At 42.7% G+C, this 24,234-nt stretch overlaps 1 non-coding gene across 1 annotated transcript; it reads right to left on the reverse strand.

Moving 5' to 3' along the window:
- Positions 1-21,228: 21,228 nt before the first annotated feature.
- Positions 21,229-21,301, reverse strand: Trnaa-agc (transfer RNA alanine (anticodon AGC)). Its single transcript has one exon. It is a non-coding gene; the product is annotated as a tRNA-Ala (tRNA).
- Positions 21,302-24,234: the final 2,933 nt, after the last annotated feature.

Genomic DNA, 24,234 nt, shown 5'->3' on the forward strand with positions numbered 1-24,234 from the left:
TCTGCGAAAGTGAGGAGCGGAAAGAGGAGGAACCTACGAAAATATCACAATTAAATATTTAGATGGCAATGCAGTCGCACAGCATACGGCTGATTTCATTTTTTTTTTTTTATTTCTCAGCAGCACAGATTACAAACAAAATAAATTTTCATCATTACTTAATCATTTTTGGCGCACGGAAGGCATAATGCGTATGTATTAAACTGGGGACCTAGAAACGACGGAGACGCTTCGTCCCGCCGTAGCCGTCAGGGTTCACAACAGGCCGCAGCAGTCCACCCACCCCACCGCCGCCCCACACCGAACCCAGGGTTATTGTGCGGTTCGCCCTTCCTTGGACCCCCCGGGAACGTCTCATAGCAGATGGGTGTAATCCCAAATGTTTGCTTGGTAGCAGTGTAGCTGAAGCGGAATAAAGGGAACCAGCCTGCATTTGCCGACGTAGATGGAAAACCGCCTTAAAAACCATTCACAGACTGGCCGGCACAGCGGACCTCGACACTAATCCGCAGGGCGGATTCGTACCGGGGACCGATACGCCTTCCCGCTCGGGAAGCAGCGCGTTAGGACGCACAGCTAGCCGGGAGGGCTAGACATAATATACTTTTGATCTGGTACAAATTGTTGGCATACTAAGAGATGCAGACAACATCACAAATTTTCGCATTCAGGTTCTCAAGTAATCGTGTATTATTCAGTTTTATAATGGAATAAAGACTTTCTCTCACATATGTCGATTGAAATATTTTATCATCTTTGAAACTTCATTATGGATGCATGGAAACTCTTCCTGTGGAAAACATCGTTGATCTCTTGAACAGTTTTAACGAAAAAGAGTTTGGTTTTAAATGGAAATTGGACTGCAGATCAATCAGTTCCACTGGCAAGTGCACAGCGGCGCTACCAACTAAAATGACAAACGGCCTAGGAAAAAACTGGGAAATAGAGGTAACATTGACAAAGTCTTCAAAACGTTTAGAAAACTTTCCTTACAAAACATTCTTTCCAGCTCACAAAGAATTCTGCAGATCTAATGTTTTCTTTAACATCAGTGACATTAGGGAAATGCACGATGTTTATTCTCAAAATTTGCCCTTTCCACAATGCTATTTTCCTCCTGAAAGGGTCCTTACCAAATCAGAAGTACGTCGTTTCTCGCCTTTCAATGTCTTAACTGTGGGCTGTGTGCAGTCAAGTGAGGTCTGCAATCCATTCCAGGTGCCCTAATTTTCGTTGCTGTTTTCTTTTTCCTTCGTTAATTCAACAACATCGGGTTTTCCGGCATGCCCCTTAGTTAACCAGGGTACACTGAAAGAGCCAAAGAAACTGGTACAGCTGCCTAATATAGTGTAGGGCCCCCGCGAGCACGCAGAAGTGCCGCAACACGACGTGGCATGGGCTCGACTAATGTATGAAGTAGTAGTGCTGGAGGGAATTGACACCATGAATCCTGAGGGTCTGTCCATAATTCCATAAAAGTACTAGGGGTGGAGATATCTTCTCAACAGCGCGTTGCAAGGCATTCCAGACATGCCCAATAACGTTCACGTCTGGGCAGTTTGGTGGCGAGCGGAAGCGTTTAAACTCAGAAGAGTATTCCTGGAGCCACTCTGTAGCAATACTGGACGTGTGGGGCGTCGTATTGTCCTGCTGGAATTGCCCAAGTCCGCTGGAATGCACAATGGACATGAACGGATGCTGGCGATCAGACAGGATGCTTACGTACGTGTCCGCTGTCAGAGTGGTATATTGACGTATCAGGGGTCCCATATCACTCCAAATGCACACGCCCCACACCATTACAGACCCTCTATCAGCTTGGACAGTCCTCTGCCGACATGCAGGGTCCATGGGTTCATGAGGTTGTCTCCATACCCGTACACGTCCATCCGCTCGATGCAATTTGAAACTAGACTCGTCCGACGACGCAACATGTTTCCAGTCATCAACAGTCCAACGGTGCTGACAGGCCCAGGCGAGGCGTAAAGCTTTGTGTCGTGCAGTCATCAACGGTACACGAGTGGACCTTCGGCTCCGTAAGCCCATATCGATGATATTTTGTTGAATGGTTCGCACGTCGACGTTTGTTGTTGATGCAGTATTGAAACTGGCAGAAGTTTGCGGTAGGACTGCACTTCTGTTTCGTTCAACGATTCTCTTCAGTCGTCGTCGCTCCCGTTCTTGCAGGATCTCTTTCCGGTCACAGCGATGTCGGAGATCTGATGTTTTACCGGATCCCTGGTATTCACGGTCATTCGTGAAATGGTCGTACCGGAACATCCCCACTTCATCGTTACCTCGGAGATGCTGTGTCCCATAGCTCGTAAGCCGACTACAATATCACGTTAAAACTCGCTTAAATCTTGATAACCTCCCATGGTAGCAGATCCAACAACAGTGCAAGACACTTGCTTTTAGAGGCGTTGCCGACCGCAGCGCCGTATTCTGCCTGTTTACGTATCACTGTATTTGAATATGCATGCCTGTACCAGTATTTTGGCGCTCCAGTGTACATTGATAATATTCAATGTCTGCATACTCTTAGTTCAGTTCCAATGACACTTTTGCAACTGATAGTGGACTGCTGCTTGCGGCTTCAGAAATTTTTCTGGTCGTACCACCACCTTCATCACGTAGTCGACGCCTGCAAATTTTAGTAAAAAGTGAATCTTCATGTCCAGAAGAATGAATACTGTCAGTTGACAGTTGTAATTTTTTGCTCTTTCAATGTCAAGTAATTCTTTAAATTTTTCTGCATGGTGTTGTAATGTTGCTCCATAGCAAATTTGCGATAACCCTCATTTATGTAACAGTATATGCGATAACGAGAATTCTTATTAACCTATTTTGTGATTCCCTTCCATTTTTAAAGGTTTGTGACGATAGATCGCTGTACTTCCTCTTTTTGTGCAAACACTCACTTCTTATATACCACGAACAAATACCCAAAGGGTAAACAGCACCAACTCCACGAGTCTGCGGAAGTAAAGAAAGTCGTGCCGACCCAAAAATACCGCACTTTTAAGTTGATAAAACATCGCGCTGTGCCGAGTACTTCCGGAAACTACCGAACAAAGCCGAAGAAGGCAGAGACTCAGTTAGCTCGAGGCCCGCACATCGTGCTCGAGCGAAATTTGGCACGCCGTGGACGTGAGGGCACATTGCTGTACACATGAACATAAAATACGGCAGAATGCTTTTCGAAACATAAAATCGCCGTTAATAAGTGGCGTTGTTAGACGAAAAAAGTGTCGGGTACTTAAGAGGAAAATTACAGCAAGAAAGGAATCATAAAGCAAACTATAATAATCTGTGGCGATCATCTGAACTCATAACATAATGCGAAAAAGTTAAAAGAGTAGGAAATCAAATCGGCAGAAGTGTCAGACCAAAATTAGAGAAGTGGTTGACTGACAGACAAAATCGTAATATACAGCAAACATACCTTCGTAAATTTTTTGTGAGATTGTGGTTTACTGTGGCCTTTTTATTTAAAAAGTACTCGTAACGTTTCGCTGTATTGCTAAAAGAAAAGTGCACGATAAAGGGCAGAAAAGAGATCGTAAATCCGACAACGAATATGACACTAAACCTCACTCGGTCACCAAGTCCATAAAGAAAAAAACGATATGAAAGTCGATGTTTAAAGTGCAATAACGAAAGACACAATTAAGAGTGGGACAATTAGAAGCATTATTTACTGAAAACACTGGAAAGATCTATGGTGATCATGATTCCATTCTTTCAAACATGTATGTCGCATGCAATGTGGAAATTATTAAAGGGAAGTCACAATGTAACGCCTCAGCAACATCGACGTCATACGAAGCTCTGGCTCAGTCAAGTAGTTGATAATCGCCGAAAGTAATTTGGCGAAAGCACGATAACGCAAATCTGGATACCCGGACGGAGATTTGAACTAGATTCTCCAGAAATCGAATCCGCTGCGCCATCTCGATAGGCCTCTGCTAGCAGAGCTTAGTGCTGGCTTGGGATCAAAAAACGTTACAGAGGTTTGACAGACAGCGTGCTCAACACGAGCAGATTTCCAGTTGCCGATTCAGCCAAATTGGTGTGAGAGAATAAAAATGTGCTAAGCGGCAAAGCTTGCGCACAGCAGCATCACTGCCAGAATGAGCTGCGACTGATCTGGAGTCAGGGCCCGATGCAGAACATCTGCATTAGTGAGACACCAGCTTAAATGATTATTGGTCCATCTTTGGAACGCAATATACAGGGTTATTACAAATGATTGAAGCGATTTCACAGCTCTACAATAACTTTATTATTTGAGATATTTTCACAATGCTTTGCACACACATACAAAAACTCAAAAAGTTTTTTTAGGCATTCACAAATGTTCGATATGTGCCCCTTTAGTGATTCGGCAGACATCAAGCCGATAATCAAGTTCCTCCCACACTCGGCGCAGCATGTCCCCATCAATGAGTTCGAAAGCATCGTTGATGCGAGCTCGCAGTTCTGGCACGTTTCTTGGTAGAGGAGGTTTAAACACTGAATCTTTCACATAACCGCACAGAAAGAAATCGCATGGGGTTAAGTCGGGAGAGCGTGGAGGCCATGACATGAATTGCTGATCATGATCTCCACCACGACCGATCCATCGGTTTTCCAATCTCCTGTTTAAGAAATGCCGAACATCATGATGGAAGTGCGGTGGAGCACCATCCTGTTGAAAGATGAAGTCGGCGCTGTCGGTCTCCAGTTGTGGCATGAGCCAATTTTCCAGCATGTCCAGATACACGTGTCCTGTAACGTTTTTTTCGCAGAAGAAAAAGGGGTCGTAAACTTTAAACCGTGAGATTGCACGAAACACGTTAACTTTTGGTGAATTGCGAATTTGCTGCACGAATGCGTGAGGATTCTCTACCGCCCAGATTCGCACATTGTGTCTGTTCACTTCACCATTAAGAAAAAATGTTGCTTCATCACTGAAAACAAGTTTCGCACTGAACGCATCCTCTCCCCTGAGCTGTTGCAACCGCGCCGAAAATTCAAAGCGTTTGACTTTGTCATCGGGTGTCAGGGCTTGTAGCAATTGTAAACGGTAAGGCTTCTGCTTTAGCCTTTTCCGTAAGATTTTCCAAACCGTCGGCTGTGGTACGTTTAGCTCCCTGCTTGCTTTATTCGTCGACTTCCGCGGGCTACGCGTGAAACTTGCCCGCACGCGTTCAACCGTTTCTTCGCTCACTGCAGGCCGACCCGTTGATTTCCCCTTACAGAGGCATCCAGAAGCTTTAAACTGCGCATACCATCGCCGAATGAAGTTAGCAGTTGGTGGATCTTTGTTGAACACCGTCCTGAAGTGTCGTTGCACTGTTATGACTGACTGATGTGAGTGCATTTCAAGCACGACATACGCTTTCTCAGCTCCTGTCGCCATTTTGCTCACTGCGCTCTCGAGCGCTCTGGCGGCAGAAACCTGAAGTGCGGCTTCAGCCGAACAAAACTTTTATGAGTTTTTCTACGTATCTGTAGTGTGGAGTGACCATATGTCAATGAATGGAGCTACAGTGAATTTATGAAATCGCTTCAATCATTTGTAATAGCCCTGTAGTAGAGATTTTGCGTGCCATGGACTCAACAAGTCCTCGCCAGTTTTCCGGAAGTATGCGGCACTATATATCTACGCACGTATTCACGCAGTTCCCGTAAATTACCGACCAGTGGTTTATGGCAGCGGAGCTGGTGTTCTCTGGTGTCCCAGATATGTTCCATTGGGTTCAGATGAAGCGAATTTGGTGGTCAACACATCAGCGTGAGTTCACTGTCACGATATTCAAACCACTGTAGCACGATCCTGCCCCTGTGAAACGGACAGTTACCTTAGTGGAAGATGCCATTGCTGTCGGGAAGAACATCAAGCATGAAGGGATGTGCAGCTGGTCCCGGCGGAGGTTCGAGTCCTCCCTCGGGCATGGGTGTCTCTGTTTGTCCTTAGGATAATTTAGGTTAAGTAGTGTGTAAGCTTAGGGACTGATGACCTTAGCAGTTAAGTCCCATAAGATTTCACACGCATTTGAACATGAAGGAATGCAGGTGGTCCGCAATAGTTTTCACGTAGTTAACAGCTATCACGGTGTCTGATTACTGCTTCATTTCCCGTGGAAGTCCAGTTCAGTGTCCCCTGTTGCATTACACTGGCCCACCAACATGCGTATGTGGCATAATGCATGTTTCCAGAAGCCATTCGCCTGAGTGACGGCATATCCGGAAACAACCTGTTGTCATAAGAAATATGTTTCATCCGACGAGGTGACACGTTTCCATCGATCCACCGTCCAACCTCGATGATCACGTGTCCACTGCTAGGAGGAAATGAGTCTGGTGCACTCCCCGCTCTCTGCCACGTACTGTATGCTCACCTGTGGAGAACCAAACGCTTAGGTATAGATTTAGCAGTACGGAGCCTTGCTGACATCCATAATTCAACACACAACTAGTGTCCTATCTTATCAGATGTAAAAACAAAAAACAGAAATGGTTGAGTTCATTCGTATAGCGAAAATGTTTGCCTCGGAGCCCCCGTAGTGCAGCGAGCAGGTAAAATGCTCCCTAATATTCTGATAATGCGCGTTTGAAGGTTATTTCGCTTCCGTAACAACCGACTTATTGCTCTAGGCTTTCTTTAAATCCCATCCGACTTCTTGCTGCAGGCCTTCTTCAAATCAGATCCGACAATTGCTGACAATTCCAGCAGGTACTTCTAGTCAGAAGCCTAAAGTGGTCGTCGCTGACCACTGCTATACTCATATGGATGTTGACGCCTTTGACTTGCATGCGGAAGTACACTATCTATAACATGGATCAAAAAATAATAGATGTTCCAATAACAGCAAAAAATATGGCATCCGCTTCAAGTACCCTTCAAATTCCGTGAATTCATATTGCCCTGTCGGAACCACTGGCAAGCACTAACTACAGACGATGACATTAAAAAAAATGAGACCAGGGGATTCTCTGTGTTTAATGCTACATAAAAGGCGGTCACCGACAAAATTTTCCTTATGTACACAAAACGCTTTCATATTGTTGTTGTATACCAGAAAAATTCAGTCTGTGTAACCCGATTTCTAGGTTCAAATGGCTCTAAGCACTATGGGACTTAACGTCTGAGGTCATCAATCCCCTAGACTTAGAACTTCTCAAACCTAACTTACCTAATGACATCACACATATCCATGCCCAAGGCAGGATTCTAAGCTGCGACCGTAGCAGCCGCGTGGTTCCGGACTGAAGCGCGTAGAATCGCTCGACCACACGGCCGGCTGAATTCTAGGTATTTTTGTGTTTTTAGGAAGTTTTTCGTCGCCACAACGAGTAATCTAATAAAATATTATTGTTATATGTGTGGTGTCTGTTCTTTCGGATTTCCCACATTAGACGAGCGGTCGCCTTAACCGTAATCGTATCTGAACACGCTCTCCATCCAACCTAAATTCCCAACTCGTCGCACACCACTTCCGTAGCGCCCCTGTCCGTCATCATGCCTGGGTTCGAATCGTGGTCTGGTAAATATTTTCGCTTGTCGATAATGAACTATTTCTATGCCCGCATGCAGCTAACGTCGGTACTCCTCTTTCATCATAATAAAACATAGCTAACATCATCGACGACTACTTGTTACATCTCTGGATGGACCTAGAGTATAGAATTGTAGGAGATATTGTTTATCAGGCTTGAAAACTACGTAAGGACTCAAAACAGCACACAATGAATCGACTTCTGTTTCTTTTCATCACTATCATATCATTTGATATCCACTGCTGAACAAAGCCCGCCTCCAGACATTCCCACACATTCGGTGAAAAGCGTTGGAACATAGTTAACAATATAAACTCACAAATATCTCTGCTAACGCGAGATTCACTTCGTTTGACACAGCAAATATGTATACTAGTATTCCTATAAATGAAAGAATAATGGTAATTAAAAACAATTTGGTAACTCACAAGACACTTACCCATGTGGAAATTACTGATGTTATCGAGTTATTGGAAACTGTACTAAGTTACAACCACTTTACTACAAAAAGATGGATTACCCTTGGGATCTCCCTTAGCTGGTACACTTATTGATGTTTTTGTCAATCGTTTGGGTAATAAATTCTTCGAAGATCACCCTGAGATTAACGCCTGTACAATGAACTACAAACATTACTTTGATTATGTTCTCGTATTATTTCGTGCGTTACAACAATAAATTGACCAATTTGTAAACGATTTCATAAGAATGCATAATTATACTACTTTTACAGTGCCATGGGGATAACAGTATTCATTTTTTATGTTTTTCCACTCACATAAATCACCATAGACGTAGCTACTGGTGAGTCTTCTGGGTTGTATCGCCGTGGTCCATAAAACTTATAACACTACCACTCCTGCTGCTGCTATACCACAACCTCAAAGCTGGAAGCAGTTCATATAATGAAATTATTTTTATTAAAGCAATTACAGTATAAAGAAGCAGAGCAGTGTTACCCTCTGAAAGGAATTTTGTTGTGTTGACCGTGATGTACCTAACGGAGGTGGCGTATCGGAAGTGAAAGTCAGAATTACGTAAATAATTAAACAGTAATAAACAATATTTAACCTATCCACACTGTTCAAAGAATAAAGAAAACGGTCACCAGCCTAATTAGGCATTAGAATGATTAACATTCTTGTTCAAGAAAATAGATATGAGTAACTTTAATGGACAGACTCAGCCTATACTTTATCATACGAGAGTGCAGTGAACTCGGTCACTAGCAGATGTTGACGTTAAAGAAAGTGCTAACAGTTATAGAAGAACAAGGCTATATGCATAAGTACAACAGATAATGATATACACTTTTGCCTTCAAGGCTTGGTCGAACTGAATGGTTTCAATAATATTACTAATAAAGTGCACTTTAAAATCATAAATTGGACATAGATTTAGTATCACTTTTCAAACACTTTCCTATCTGACATGAGATGTGAATAAAGTTCACTGCAAAATTATAAATGGGCATAGGTTTAGTCTTTCTACTACCAATTACTTTTCTAAATGATATGAACAAAAAAAACTCAATATCAAACTATTTCTCACTGTCCTCTGAATAATAGAAGATATCATAGAAAGTGGTCTTTCTGTTAATTGTTATCTATCATGAGCACAATGTACAAACTGTGGATCCTGTTACACTATTAATATGCACTTTCAATACACAAGAGAAACAAGCATTTAGCAAGCATGCGTATGTAACTTCCCACAGTTACAGTTCTCAACCTTTGCTGCAGTGAGCCACAAAGGTGACATATTTATGAGATACTGACACACCTTTTGCTATTTACAACAGGCAGCACTATGATCATTAACTAAGAAAACTTTATAAGCTTCAGATTTAAGAACTTTTAATTTTTAAAAGTAACCGCAAATTATTTTAATACCTGTTTGAACTACTTTATTACTTTAAATTCTATTTTTCACTTTAGTTTTTTAGCAAACCCACAAACTTTTAATAAGTAGTTTTAATTGCAAAATTGCTTTTACCAAACAATATTTACTTTAGCACATTCTTTTAACACATTAACTTTAACTTTCTTTTTATTATGTTCAAGAGGCATTAATTAGCAAAACACTGGGCTTTAATATTCTTTCAATAAGGACACTAGGTAAGCACTTAAGCATGGTAAGGACGCTAAGTGTATATGTGGCAGAGGATAAATCAAGGTAAATTTTCATAGTCTTTTGTTTACCTTATATTTAAAACAAATAAATCATCCACATGAGCTGATCCTTCACTGGACATTTCTGCAACTCCTTGGTTCCTTTTCAGTGATTTCGCAACGTGGTGGCGAGTGCATGTTGTTGGGTGGATTTGCAGGTGGAATTGCTGGACTCTGTCATTTCTTGGTGGCGATGATAGATACCAATTCCAAAATGATTCCATCCATCCGAGGCATTAGCACATTGGAAAACGGCACGAAAAGCCTCTCTCGGCACCAACACAAAACACAACCTTTACATGAGCAGTTGACAGTTTGGTAGCTCGTCCCCGACTGACTCTTGGTTCCACCTTTCTACCCACGCCCACCACACTTAGCGCCCGCTACACAGTTCCGTTCCCGAGGGGAACCACAACATCTTTTACACAAAAAATAACTAATAACACTAAGTGAAGGTCAGCAGTTTACACAGCAGCAAACAATCAATTTAAACAAAACATATTATTTGCACCTGTTGGTAGTTCTACACAAAATTATTTAAATAAAATTATTTAATTTTAAAGACAATCAAAGAGATTATGTGAGAAAGACAAAGCATATCATTTGCTCATTTTGTGCATACTACAGAGATAACACTTCATTACAGTATCGAATTAATCATACACTAATTACAGAAGTTCAACGATGGGATGTTGAACAAAACAGAAAGCTAAATGAATCAATAATTTCACGAAGTCTAAAAGAAATCAATTGAAACAAAACGAGGTACAACAAAAAACACAATTTTTATAGTTTCGATTCTATGGTCAAGTACAATTTAGACTCAACAGTCTTTTTTCATATCGCGTATAAATCTCAACCTTCACTGGTACATGTTTTAATACACAACATTAACACAAGACATACCAAAACGGTGGCATATACAAAATATACTGCTCTGATTCTAAGGTTTGTTACATCTTTCAAACGGGAAGTAATTCTAAAACGTGGTATAAGGAATGTACATAATTAAAAGGAAAAAAACATAGGAAGTAATTCCTCCTCCGCAAATCACCTCAAAAAATACACAGAATCGAAGACAAGCTAATAATCCTTCCTACAATAAAGACAGGATTCTTCACGGACATATGTGAACAAGTATGGATTTACGCGCACCTGAAAAAAACCCAAGGGAAGGACGCTCAACGAGCAGTGCACTCACAAAAACGCCAGTATCTTGGACGCCTGCCGCCCCATTATTGACAACTTCTTTTAAAGATACTACGCAGGCTTATAGCCGTATCTAGATGTTTATAAACATGCCTTTGTAAGCGCCAGAGTTACGCCAGCGGCCTCTGTCGTTCCTGCTGTTCTAACTTCCGCACACTACACGACATGTCGTATACTCGACTTGGATGCCCCGCCCACTTCAGCTATTTTACACCTTCATTAAATCCAAAAATTACTGTTAGCCATTAATTGTTTAAACAATCAATTTGAAATTTCGGATCTATCAGACTATAACTCTTTTATAAATCCAAACCATGTCATCACTTTTAATGTATCAATTTGTGTAGTTCTTGTTATCTGGACACGCCCATTTTCCTCGCGATGTCTTTTCGTACATTTTTTAAATCCACTTGGCTTTTAGGCATTGCAGCAAAGGCTACGAAAATATTTCTCAGTAGCGGTATCATTTTGGCGTCCAAGGTCTCCATGCTGCTTGATGATTGCCCTTATCTTCACAGTGAATGGATTTGCCATAACTGATACCACAAGAGATAGAATGTTTGTCAGCAGGTCCACAGGAGCATGCCTGTGTTGATTCTGTAGGGTCCATGCGATTTTTCTATGATACGTGGAAAAAGAAGTGCATATTGAGTAGGCAATATAGTTCTCCCACTCCTTACTCCGCCTATGGTACTAAAAAAAGTACCTAAGGACTTAACTGCAGCATTAGACCAGAATGAGAAGTGAAATTCTCAAGACTGTAAACTGTAAACAACCATTGGAAAAGTTTATGTTGGAATTCACACTTATAAAAGTAAATAGATAGATAGCGTACGACACTTTTAACTTTGCGGAACGATAACGTCAAGTTGCTACTTAAAGACGAGTGTCTCCACTCACTGACTTGAGTCACTTCCTAAGATAAACTATGAAGCTGCCCAGAACAGGTGTCTCACAGCAAACGGGAAAATATTAAAACAGATGTTGATGAAATGGTCTGTTATTGTGTGCTTAAAGTAATTCATCGGTCCGTGAATAATACATTATAATGTCTACCAACTCCACTTTGTTTTGCAGGTGGACATTGCGTAATATATCTAATTACCACATCGTAGTTGTACTCCGCAAACCACTGAACAGTGTGAGGCAGATAGCATGTAGTGCCCAACTCCCTCCCGCACAGGCCATGAAGGCCCGAAGGTTACCGACTGGCCGCCGTGTCATCCTCAGACCGTAGGCGTCACTGGGTGCGGATGTGGCGAGGCATGTGGTCAGCACACCGCTCTCCCGGCCGTATGTCAGTTTCCGAGACCGCAGCCGCTACTTTTCAATAAAGTAGCTCCTCAGTTTGCCTCACAAGGGCTGAGTGCACCCCGCTTCCCAACAGCGGTCGGCAGACCGGATGGTTACTCATCCAAGTGCTAGCCCAGCCCAACAGCGCTTAACTTCGGTGATCTGACAAGAACCGGTGTTACCACTGCGGCAACAGTGACCAACAGAAACCTTTTTTATTATTGGAATGGGGAATAACAAGTGAGGAGACCTATTGTCAATAGCCCCTGTTTCTCTCAGTTTACTCTCGTGATCAGTACGCGAGATGTACACTGGAGACCCAGAACACTGTGATCACTGCCCCGCGCGAGAATGAATGCCCCGTTGTGTCGTTGCGAGTAAGTGATGCGGTAAGGAAAGTACGAGGGCAGTTCAATAAGTAATGCAACACATTTTTTTCTGAAACAGGGGTTGTTTTATTCAGCATTGAAATACACCAGGTTATTCCCCAATCTTGTAGCTACACAACACTATTTTTCAACGTAATCTCCATTCAATGCTACGGCCTTACGCCACCTTGAAATGAGGGCCTGTATGCCTGCACGGTACCATTCCACTGGTCGATGTCGGAGCCAACGTCGTACTGCATCAATAACTTCTTCATCATCCGCATAGTGCCTCCCACGGATTGCGTCCTTCATTGGGCCAATCATATGGAAATCCGACGGTGCGAGATCGGGGCTGTAGGGTGCATGAGGAAGAACAGTCCACTGAAGTTTTGTGAGCTCCTCTCGGGTGCGAAGACTTGTGTGAGGTCTTGCGTTGTCATGAAGAAGGAGAAGTTCGTTCAGATTTTTGTGCCTACGAACACGCTGAAGTCGTTTCTTCAATTTCTGAAGAGCAGCACAATACACTTCAGAGTTGATCGTTTGACCATGGGGAAGGACATCGAACAGAATAACCTCTTCAGCGTCCCAGAAGACTGTAACCATAACTTTACCGGCTGAGGGTATGGCTTTAAACTTTTTCTTGGTAGGGGAGTGGGTGTGGCGCCACTCCATTGATTGCCGTTTTGTTTCAGGTTCGAAGTGATGAACCCATGTTTCATCGCCTGTAACAATCTTTGACAAGAAATTGTCACCCTCAGCCACATGACGAGCAAGCAATTCCACACAGATGGTTCTCCTTTGCTCTTTATGGTGTTCGGTTAGACAACGAGGGACCCAGCGGGAACAAACCTTTGAATATCCCAACTGGTGAACAATTGTGATAGCACTACCAACAGAGATGTCAAGTTGAGCACTGAGTTGTTTGATGGTGATCCGTCGATCATCTCGAACGAGTGTGTTCACACGCTCCGCCATTGCAGGAGTCACAGCTGTGCACGGCCGGCCCGCACGCGGGAGATCAGACAGTCTTGCTTGACCTTGCGGCGATGATGACACACGCTTTGCCCAACGACTCACCGTGCTTTTGTCCACTGCCAGATCACCGTAGACATTCTGCAAGCGCCTATGAATATCTGAGATGCCCTGGTTTTCCGCCAAAAGAAACTCGATCACTGCCCCTTGTTTGCAACGCACATCCGTTACAGACGCCATTTTAACAGCTCCGTACAACGCTGCCACCAGTCGGAAGTCAATGAAACTATACGAGACGAAGCGAGAATGTTTGAAAATATTCCACAAGAAATTTCCGGTTTTTTCAACCAAAATTGGCCGAGAAAAAAAATGTGTTGCATTACTTATTGAACTGCCCTCGTATATGTATAGCGGAGCAGAGACGAATGGAGCATCATCCTAGTGACGATGCAGATCACAAATGGAGAAATCCGCTAACATAAGCTACTTTGACCAATAGCATATTGTTATAGGAAGGCGTCTGGACACCAACATTTCGGAAAAGGCGAAGCTGTTCGATTCTTTGCATGCCACTGTCGTGAGCTTCAATGGAAACTGATTGAAGGGCGGTGCAAGCGCGAGTAGGCGACAACGTGTTGGATGTCCGCGCTTCAGAACGTGGGATTTCCCTCTCTGTGAAGCAGAACACGCAGCGACCTGTGGAAGATCTGACGACAGAGTACAGTGTTGGCACGGGAACAAGTGTTTCGGAGCACACCACTAGCGTACATTGTTCATCGATGGGTTTCGCAGCAAATGACCCAAACGTGTTAAAATGTTGACCCAACCACATCGTCAGTTACAACTGCAGACGACACAGGGTCTTCGAGTTTGGAAGCGTGTCGCCTGATCGATTGAACGTTTCTTGTTAAAACCAGGTGGATCGCCGTGTCCGCATACACCGTCATCCCGGCACAAGGTGGCTCGAAACGTGCACCGCACCGTGGACGCGGGCCAGCGGCGGCTGTACTATGCCGTGGGTAACGTCGGGCTTGGCTGGGAACTGTGGTAGTGGTCCGAGGCATTATGACAGCTGCGGGCTACATAAATGTCATAGAGGAGCACCTGCATCCCTTCATGCTTGGTGTCTTCATCAAGGGTGTTAGCATCTAGCAGCAGGATAACTGTCGCTTTCAAACTGTTACAATCGTGCTATAATAGTTTGAGGAGCATGTCAGCGAACTCCCGTTGATGTCCTCACCAGTAAGCAGCCAACGATGAGAATGCAGCTGACAAAAACTCTCAGTCTTCAAAATCTAAATTGCTAACACTGTCGGATATGCGTGTCTTCTTAGTATAATTACACAATTCGTGGTCGTGGTGTTACAAAATGAGTGAACCATGAAAGAACTCAGTGGTTCCTAACAACAGCAGAGTTTTAATGCAAAGTCTCCTAAAACGATCATGGAATGCTGCTGGACGTACACAATCATCTAAAGTGCTTTAGGAGTAACTCTCAGTGATCTTGCCGTTGGGCTGGCCGGGGTGGCCGAGCTGTTCTAGGCGCTTCAGTCTGGAACTGCGCGACCGCTACGGTCGCAGGTTCGAATCCTGCCTAGGGCATGGATGTGTGTGATGTCCTTAGGTTAGTTAGGTTTACGTAGTTCTAAGTTCTAGGGGACTGATGACCTTAGATGTTAAGTCCCATAGTGCTCAGAGCCATTTGAGCCTTGCCGTTGGAATATGGAATACTTTTTCAATCCAACATTCCTCTATGCAGTTACGTAGAACTTTGACATACAAAAATTCGGAAGAGACACTGGAGTTCGTAATACTGCAGCACTCTTGCAACTTGTGTATCATGAAAGTGGCAAGACACGATTGTAAGACTTTTTCGCTTTTCTATACCAACTGTAATTAAATTCAGCAAAGTCTTACCCACGGTTCTGAAAACAGGTAGTCCACCTTTATTGCTGTCCATGATCACTGGAGTCTTACAACAAACTTCAGACATTTAATAGCCAAAGAAATTTCAGAGAAATCTGGTCACGAGTTCCGGAAGACATTATGACGTAAAGAAAAGATTTTATTAGGAACGTGATTTGAGAAGCGAAGTGATGATTAAAGACGAATTCAGGAGTGCACTGCATGTGTAGAACGTATTTTCCTTAGGTTCACAACAGAAAATATCCGTAGATCAAATAAAGCTTCTTATGAGACATAAAAAAAAATTGGTGTGAAAACTAATTTAAAAGGAACGAAAAGTACATTCGTTTAATGATTGACAAAGAATTAGAGCTTTAAATGCAACTCAATTTCAGATTTATGTATTGCCCTTAATACTTTTTATTCACGGATGACGAATTAGTGTTTTCTTTTAAGCTTCCTGGCAGATTAAAACTGTGTGCCGGACCGAGACTCGAACTCTGGACCTTTGCTTTTCGCGTGCAAGTACTCTACCATCTTTTTTTTTCTTTTTCTTTTTTTTATTCAGAAAATTGTACACTATCACACAACGCATTAATCATATACAGTAGTTGGTCCCTTTATTTTTTATTTATTTTTTATTAGGAAGGTCAGGGCGTGGTATACGCCGCACTAGCAGTGGGGTCTCTTCACGGCACTGCCAGTGTGTCGAGGCCCAAACCCCTCCCTCCCCTGTTGGGTCATAGCACTAAGTGTGCGGAAATCTTAACACAAAACTCCCACTCTCCGATGTAAGAAAGACAAACTGAGCTACCCAAGCACGATTCACGGTCTGTCCTCACAGCCTCAGTTCTGACAGTATCTCGTCTCCTACCTTCCAAACTTCACAGAAGCTCTCCTGCGAACCTTGCAGAACTATCGCTCCTGGACGGTAGGTAGGAGACGAGATACTGGCAGACGTGAAGCTGTGAGGACAGGGCGCTCAGATGGTAGAGAACTTCGCCGTGAAAGGCAAAGGTCCCGAGTTCGAGTCTCGGTCCGGCACACGGTTTTAATCTGCCAGAAAGTTTCACAACCGAGATACGTTCTTCCTGCATGTCAGTCAGGGGACTGAAGATGGCGTACTAAAACGCTGAAACTGGTTGCCAAATAAAATAAGGTCGAAAACTGACGGCTTAAAGGTATTTAATTTGTCCTCCTCTATCGACAGCCAGGTCCGGCAACCATTTCTAAAAAGATGGACACATAGAGACAACATCAGGTACTGTCAGCACAGCCTCAGCAGGCCACGCTTGACAATAACCAATGAGATCTGAAACGCTGTGTGTAACCAATTTCGGTTTGTACCGGGCAAAACAGTACCACAAAAACGCAAATTTTACGTTTTTTAACAGGAAAATATAGAGAATTCACGAAAATACGGGCAAACAAAGAGGAGGCCATAGAACATGTTTCAGAAAATAACAATTTTTTCCCCAAGAACATTCAGTGATGAACAGCAAACAACATTATACGATCAAGAAAATGGATTTGGAGGGAGGGGCGGGGGGGGGGGGGGGGGGGAGGGCAGGAGGGGCCATGAAAGTGTACTTGCTCTCTCGTGGAATCCGAGTGCTGATTTTTTTTATTATTATCATTATTACAGAATTCTATCGAATTTCCAGCAGTCATTGTTTGCGCCTCCACTACCTGCAGATTGAACACCGCCGACCTTGATGGGGAATGCTGAATCTTTAGCAGTCATTATAAGGCATCTTTGGTTTTCGTAGTTGTCACTCTCTAAATGGGAAATTACGCTGATTCGTTTGTCCGGCTGCAGTTTCGGCTCTAATTTGGCGTCAGGAGCGATGCGAAACTTTCCAGGACCTTGCCGAAATCGTCTCTTAAGTCTTCTTCTGGCGCTCGCTCGTTCAGCCCTCACCGAGCTGCAGAAATGAGCCGCTCTAACAGCCTGGCCCACCAATTCCACCGGCCGGCCGCGGTGACCGAGCGGTTGTAGGCACTTCAGTCCGGAAGCGCGCTACTGCTATGGTTGCAGGTTCGAATCCTGCCACGGGCATTGATGTGTGTGAGTCCTTAGGTTAGTTAGGTTTAAGTAGTTCTAAGTTCTAGGGGACTGATGACCTTCGATGTTAAGTCCCATAGTGCTCAGAGCCATTTGAACCATTTGAACGGATTTCGCCGCCGATTTCCAACACAAAACATGGCAGCAGTATACGTCCCTGTCAGCCCGGCCCATTTCCCATAAATAAGTCTCCTCCTCTTAATGCACAATGGAATCATATCAGTTGTTCGTCATTGTGTGTGCGAAAAGACAAGCAGTCGTGGCTTCCTTATACTGCATTCAGTTCTACACGACAGAGCTGTAACAGTACATTCGGAAGAACATTCTCATGCTGTTCTGTAGGTTTGTACATCTATGTTGCATCCTAAATACATCACTCGAAAAAAGGAAATACCAATTTCTGCTCTAGAAGAGAGAGAAAAAACTGTGAAATTTCCGAGTTGAGAAACTGCGCTGTTCAGGATTTGGACCTCCTCAAAGTGTGCGGCTGCAACAGAGCGCCAAATGTTGTCACAGAGTTACATATGGCATCCTGAACAACAGTGTGGCAAACCAGAGACGCGATCATTACCTTGCTACAGTTCTAGGATGCTGAAAGTTGATTCTAATGGCAAATCTGAGCATTATTTTCGCAGGTTTCTCGTTTTTTTCTATTCGGTTTTTGGCCCTGGGCTACACGTTACCCAATCAGCCCCAGAAAATGTACATTCATAACATATTATGTTCTGCTTCAGTCATGTAAGTCAATACTAAAAAACAGATGTCATGAAATTAATGTAATAAATCCATTAACGCGAACGGATATCAAATTTTGTAAGTGAAGTGCAATAGATGGCGTCAAAATTGAAAAAGCCTTTTTTTAAGATTGTCTCCCATTTGTCAACTTCATTATGTTTGTATTTTTCTCATAATTCAGATTTTTAATTTTCAGTTTCAACCTAGCATGATGGGAGATAAATTGTTTTTGTGAATATTTACTACCGGTAGCTTCAGTTCGTAGCTCACTGGATACTCTGAAGTTAATCATATGAAATTGTGATTTCAGGTTGTTTAATTAAAAAGGTACGATTTGTACTCACATTAATAACCTAAAAAGGTTTACTCCGTATATACAAATGGAATATGCTTACTGTTTACGCACCACAATAACCTACCTTAAAGTTTTGTGTACTTCTTACCATACTTAGTTCTTGTAGCACAGGACGTTTCCAAAATTAACTGAATCAGATATATCAGAACTGGCAAGTACTGAATCTTGCCCCCTATTGTAAAAGTTTCTACCGACGCTCAATTGATCAATGAAATCTTCTAAGAAGATTGACATACTCATGCAGGCTGAACCCATGAAAAATCTGCCCAGACAAAGCTAAACAGTGTTTATTAATGGTGTGATAAATTTTTCGCTAAATATTATTCTAATGTTTTGATTCAGGGCTATTCTGTTCAGACTTTTAACTTAATAACTGCATTATAAATTTTGGCTTATTTGAGTCAACTTCCTCCCATCATGGAAGCTTAAGGCTCTCTTACATCGGACCCTTTCTCACATCATAGTTTCCTAACAAATAAAAATTTTAATATGACACGTAATACTAAAATGATTCGAATATCTAAAGAGGCAATGTGAGTAAATAATGCCAGTACTTGTGCTACTGGAGCTGCTGCCAATAATTTTTGTACTGATAATAATAATAATAATAATGACAGTTGCAGATATAAAAGGAATTTATGGGTGTACAAGATAGATGTTTCTTATATAGCGAGTTCTTGGGAAAGGAAATTTAAGGAGACTGCATCAGCTAAGAATACTGTCAAAAGAGGAAGATCTTGTTGGAAAGATGGATGTACAAGGGTACCGAGTGCTTACAAGTACAATGTTAATCCCAATTGTTGCTTTAGTAGATATGTCATTAAATGCCTTCTGCAGCGAGAGATGTTATTTAGTTCTCTAATATAATCCCGGAGGTTATTCCAAAGTCGGGTTGCTGTTAGTGGTAAGGACATTAAGAAAGTGGCTGAACGATTTAGTGGGACAGAAAGAGTTTTCCTCTGATAGGAACGGATGTTTCTACCACGTTGTTCAGATAAGAGCGTTAAAGTCGAGGAGAGATACGAGGAACAGAGTTCGTTTATAAAACTGCAGGGAAGACAGAGGATGTGGATATCTTTGCGCTTATCTGCTTGCATCCAGGATAGCTGCGCATATGATGGTGAAATACGATCAAAAAGTCGAACCACAGATACAACGAACACAGGCACTCATACACAGTTCCAGGCGTTGTGAGCTTTCCTGAGATATACCTTGCAGGATAAAATCTTTGTAATCAGTAACTGGGAATGTAAGTGTTTCTACAAGTTTCTCTTTCAGTGAAAGATGGAACAGCTTTTTATTTTTTTGTAGGGCATGGAGAGATGCTGATGCCTTGTCGGACATTGCAGTTACGTGCTCAGTCCTTACGGAGAAGTTACAACTTTCTTGTAACAAAAATGACTTACATGGTATAATTTCATGTTCGATGCAACGCTTCAGAAACTTGAACGACTAAATGCCATGGGTGAAAAAAATATTTTAACAGTCACCAAAAGCTTATTATTACGACACTGAAATATATATACATATGAAATGACATCACTTTGGGGATTATCTGAAAATTATATTATTCTTTAAGAATCAAGCCAGTCAGGATCGCTAGGAATTCTTTTTATAACGATGACCGGTTTCGACAGATCTACGCTGTCATCATCGGATCTTGTAACATTATTAGTTGTACATGGCGTGTTACAATACTGAAAGCCACATAGTGATGCTGCGTCAAATAAAACGTGGTAGGGAACATCAGAATGTCACAAACAAAATAATACGTAACACATCGCATCAGCACAACATACTGTACGTTTTAATTGTGTGTTATTTTATTTGTGACATGTTAATGCTGCCTGCCGCGTTTTATCTGACGCATCATCACTATCTGACGTTCAGTAGTGTAACAAGCATGTACAACTAACAATGTTACACGATCCGTTGAAGAGAGTGTAAATCTGTAGGAACCGATCACAGTAATAAAGAGAATTGCTAGCCATCTGTACTAACCCGAGTCTTCAAGAATAATTAATGTATCACAGTATCGTTTAGTGTTCAGTACCACCTTCAGAAAAAATAGCCGAACTGTTTAATATCCCCAACTTCCCCTTGTTTCTAAGCAGGAAAGACTGACTCATACCTCACTCGCGAAACTGAATGTGAAAAAATTAAATGGTATACGTTAGTTGATACACATCGAACAAATATTGTGAACCCTCAAATGAAAGACGAGTTCGATTTGATTCATTGCATGCTAAAAAATGGTTCAAATGGCTCTGAGCACTATGCGACTTAACTACTGAGGTCATCAGTCGCCTAGAACTTACAACTAGTTAAACCTAACTAACCTAAGGACATCACACACATCCATGCCCGAGGCAGGATTCGAACCTGCGACCGTAGTGGTCGCTCGGTTCCAGACTGTAGCGCCTAGAACTGCACGGCCACTCTGGCCGGCTCGTTGCACGTCTCGGATACTGCTGCGTTAGAAGCAAGCTGGATCAGCGGAATCTGTTACACTTTTCAGTTTTAAGGACCAGCAAGATAAGGTCCCACATTTTGGCACTGAAGCGAGACGAAAAATTCTCAGTGGTACTGACTTGAGCCAAAATGTAATCCTGGAGGCGCCGGGTATCGATCCCGGTACCTCTCACATGCTAAGCGAGCGCTCTACCATCTGAGCTACGCCCCCAGACGGCGATCTCGTTTCGTGGACACTGTACAGGTTGGCGTTATTAGGCGACCTGGTTCGCGGCGCAGAGATGGCGCAGGCGGCCAGCAACAGGTTCCGCCACCGCCGCGTAGTGCGCCCACCACGAGGCCCACGGGCCACAAGTTGTGACGTAACTAGCTCGAGGAAGCCCGGCCCTCATGAGCTCCTGTAGTACGAGTGGGTGTTTCATTCCTGGCGCAAGTGACAGCGCTCTGTATACAGCTGTTCAAACTAATGCTGTTGGTAAGACATGGACATACCGATATCTTTTCCAAAACGTATCGATATAACAGCGACCTTCTTTCACCGATATATCGATATCGGAATGGCAGTGCCGAGTGCCGGTATTTTTATTTTATTTTATTTTTTCGCAGTTTTCAGTAACTATTTGAAATTGTTCTTTTCGAACTACAGTAGAACATAATTTTACTTTCCATATGTGAAGAAGTCTTCCTAGTTTTTGAGCCATCATCACGACCAGTCTTTCTCCTTGACTGTCTGAAGCAAGTATAGGTGGCACAAAGAAGAAGTTCGATTGCACTGCGGGGAGGGGCGAGGGGGGTGGGGAGGTGGCGGTGTGAATGGGATAACAAGATTTCCGATATAGGGTAATAGCACACCAGCTGCGTTAGCAAATAATTTTTGACTCAACTAGTGTGCAGTTTCTTTACATCGGCATTCTTTGAAAACAGTTGCTGAAAAGGATGACCATAATGTAAACGATGAGACTGGCTTTTGCCGGAGGCAGAGATGTTTTAGGGGATATGTGACGCTCGGCGCTGCCAACAGAAACTGCAACGTTTGACTTCACCACGCAATTTTGACACTACGACTGCTAGTTCGCCGGTGTTTGCAGAAATGAAAAAAGAGAAAGGTCGACATGAAATGTTCCAGACAAATCCGATAATGTGACGAAAACCATTTACATGCAGTTACCACTGTTAGCAAAGCGGCTACCGCCAAGCATGATAGTGCATCGTTTTCCCTTCAGTTCTTTCTCTAAGGGGGATAAGCAGGTTGCTAGCTTGTTGATGTACAGAATATCTAATAATACATCAGTACTTTAATATACGGCTCTAAAACTGGCAGTAGGCCTATACCGGATGATTCATGAAGATGTGCAAATATTTTAATATGTTATTCTACAGTACAAGTAAAACTAGAGAAAAAAGTTCATATAAACATAGGTCCGCAAATGTTTAGTTTCAAAGTTACGGCTGATACCAGATTTTACCTGAAGTTTAACAACTTCGCTAACATGACGCCATCGCAAAACTGTACGAGGTTAATGTAAAGCACGATTTCCATTTATTTTGTTGTTACTGATCTGGCGAATCTAATAAAACGTGTCCCTCACTTGTATCTGCAGTAGTTTTCTAGAACACACAGAAAAGCAAATATTGTTATACAAGTAAATTTGTTTATTTTCCATTAAGAATGTACAAACGTTATGTCATTGTTGGCAACCGTTAGTGAGTTGTTTCAGTCGTTTCCTGAGCTTGAAAGGAGTTAGTTTTCTGTATTGTTCAGTGAAAGAACATAGTAACTGTTGTAGTTTGTAGATTATTTATGAAATAGGGATGCCTTTCAAATTTACCACAGAGGAATACGCCGATATGGTGTTTATTTATGGCAAGTGTGATGGTAAAGCTACAGCTGCAGTTAACGAATATCGCGTACGTTATCCAGCTCGGAGGATTCCGAATGCACGAACCATTAGTGGAGTGTTTAGAATGTTACGGGAGACAGGTTCTCTACCTAGCGGCCGGCCGGAATGGCCGTGCGGTTCTAGGCGCTATAGTCTGGAACCGAGCGACCGCTATGGTCGCAGGTTCGAATCCTGCCTCGGGAATGGATGTGTGTGATGTCCTTGGGTTAGTTAGGTTCAATTAGTTTTAAGTTCTAGGCGGCTGATGACCTCAGAAGTTAAGTCGCATAGTGTTCAGAGCCATTTGAACCATTTTTATACCTAGCATTCATAATAAGTACGAGCGCTAGATCGTGAAGACAATGGTGATATTACGGATGCTGTTCAATGTATCCCGGGTACCAGTACACGACGTATCTCTCAACGATTGGGCATTTCACAATCTAAGATATGGCTACACTGAAGTACAATAATCTGTATCCTTAGCATTAACAAAAAGTGCACCATTTTCAGATACTGCAGATAGTCTGGGACATGTTTTATTAGATTCACCAGATCAATAACAACAAAGTAAATGGAAATCATGCTTTACTTTAACCTCGTACAGTATTGCGATGGCTTCGTATTAGCGAAGTTGCCAACTTTCAGGCAAAATATTTTATTAGTCCTAACTCCGTAACATAACAATTGTGGACCTATGTTTATATGAATTTTTATCTTTAGTTTTACTTGTAGAATAACGTATTAAGATATTTGCAGAACTTCGTGAATCACCCTGTATTTACAATGTGCAGCCGCTACTTTTTTTGGCCGGTACGTCGATATTTTGTCCGGCTTCATATCGATATATATGTATATATATCGAGAGCCTGTAATGATATTTTTTTAAATATCTATATATCTGATTCCTGATATTTTTAACAATATCAACAACCCCAGTTCAAATGCACTGCCAACCTGACATTACATCTACACCTACATATACACTCCGCATACAACCCCGCAAAGTGTGACGGAGGATCCTACATCTACATTTATACTCCGCAAGCCACCAAACGGTATGTGGCGGAGGGCACTTCGCGTGCCGCTGTCATTACCTCCCTTTCCTGTTCCAGTCGCGTATGGTTCGCGGGAAGAACGACTGCCGGAAAGCCTCCGTGCGCGCTCGAATCTCTCTAATTTTACATTCTGATCTCCTCGGGAGGTATAAGTAGGGGGAAGTAATATATTCGATACCTCATCCAGAAACGCACCCTCTCGAAAC

Source organism: Schistocerca cancellata, chromosome 1 (genome assembly GCF_023864275.1).
Source record: "Schistocerca cancellata isolate TAMUIC-IGC-003103 chromosome 1, iqSchCanc2.1, whole genome shotgun sequence".
NCBI lineage: Eukaryota > Metazoa > Arthropoda > Insecta > Orthoptera > Acrididae > Schistocerca > Schistocerca cancellata.